This window comes from Choloepus didactylus, chromosome 5 (assembly GCF_015220235.1).
Source record: "Choloepus didactylus isolate mChoDid1 chromosome 5, mChoDid1.pri, whole genome shotgun sequence".
Classification (NCBI taxonomy): domain Eukaryota; kingdom Metazoa; phylum Chordata; class Mammalia; order Pilosa; family Megalonychidae; genus Choloepus; species Choloepus didactylus.
Window position 1 is genome coordinate 10,833,602 of NC_051311.1, and position 1,956 is coordinate 10,835,557.

The window sequence follows — 1,956 nt, forward strand, 5'->3', positions numbered from 1 at the left end:
TTTGAAGCCAGAACTTTGGAGCAGATGCCAGCCATGTGCCTTCCCAGTTAACAGAGGTTTTCCGGACGCCATTGGCCATCCTCCAGTGAAGGTACCCGATTACTGATGTGTTACCTTGGACACTTTATGGCCTTAAGACTGTAACTGGGATGCCAAATAAACCTCCTTTTTATAAAAGCCAATCCATCTCTGGTGTTTTGCATTCCACAACATTAGCAAACTAGAACACTTTCTATATCTGCAAAGTTATTCCATATCAAACCAGTTTTTCTGTTTCTTAATCCATATGCTCTTCTCCGCCTGATAAAGGAGTTAGTTATCAGTAACTAAAGAACGATGTAATCTAAAAACCATTTTAAGCTTGTGATGAAGAACAAAGCAAGGAAAAACAAATTATTTAAACATGGAAAAACAAACTTGGGACAAATAATGAATCATGAAATATTTCCTGCTGAAACGAAACTTCCTTGTAAACAAGTTGCTCTTCAGAGTATTACTGCAATTCCAAAAACAACATTGAAATATTTTCCCAAAAGAAAATGAGAAATAAAACTTTTATTATTAGTACCAAGATATTTAATAAATGAAGACCATTTTCAGAGCAATCGTTTATTTAACTAGTGTTATCACACTTTATGTTGAGGCCATAAGCTAAGCAGGAAGAGAAAAGTAACATTTCTTCTGCACCTGCTGAATCATCAAGTGAGTAAATGAAAGTGGGCACAAGGAGGATTTAGTTCACCACAAGGAGGCTGAACTGATCCTGATATTTCAACACCAAAACATGGGTCAAGAAAATCATGAAAAAAGCATAAAATATTAATTGAATGGAAACATATATTTGAGGGGATTCATGTGGAGTTCTCTGCACATTTATAATTTATTCATCACTGTCAATGAGGTAGCTGAAGATGTTTCCATCTTTGCACTGGCTGCTAGGAAGTTCACAGTCCAATATTCTGGTCCACATCTCCAAGAGTACAGGGCTTCAAAGCAGACATTTTACATGCAAACTGCATGCTAGTTTCATATATTTTTCTTTTCCCTCTTTCCACTCATTATAAATCTCTTTATTGCTCTGACTTAAGTTCTATTAGGAACAATGTAAGAACAGGAAGAAATAAATATCTCTAAATTCCCCCTGCAGATGTTTGAAATTAGGAATCAAACCCTAGTTATCTGGAGTATTCCATGGTGTGTGATTATTCAGGGTTGGGATGATTTTAAGGTGGCCTATGTTACAGTGCTTGAGAGCATGGGGAAAACATCCTATGCCTTCTTTCCCTCAGTTTTCAAGTGGCCAGAATTCCCACCTCAGTGGGCAACCATGGTGGGTCAATTAAATATCCCAGATGGAGAGTTCAGCACAGGGCCTGGCCATAGTAAATGTTCAATAAACAGCCTCCATCAGCAATTGTTTGTTAACAATTCCTCCCATGAGCTTAATTTAGAGTGAAAAACATCTAAAAACAGAATTCAACCAGATTCATTTAAAAATGCACTAACACGGGGGAAACCAATTATTTTTTTGACACCAAGAGTTAGGTTCACAGAAACATGGATGTGACAGGAAGGTGAAGAAATAAAGATAGCAAGCACACATCCTGAAACTCTTTCCCAAACAGTCTATGATGGCAGAATGGGCAGGGCCATTGGTATTGAAGCAGAGCCAAATTTCCACGCCTGACTTTTGTTTCCTTGCTTATGTGTGAGGGGTGTGAGTCTGTATGCACATGTGTGAGCATGTGCATGAATGTGTACAAGTGTGTGTGTGAAGTGAGTGTCAATCAGTGTATGCGTGCATGTGCATGAGTGCATATGAGTGCAAGGGTGTGCTATAGGTGTATGTGTGTGAGTGTATACACGTGCATGGTGTGTGAGTGACTGTATGTATGCATGTGTTGGTGTGCAGGAGTGTGTGTGGGTATGTGAGTGTGTGTTGTAAGATACAAGAAA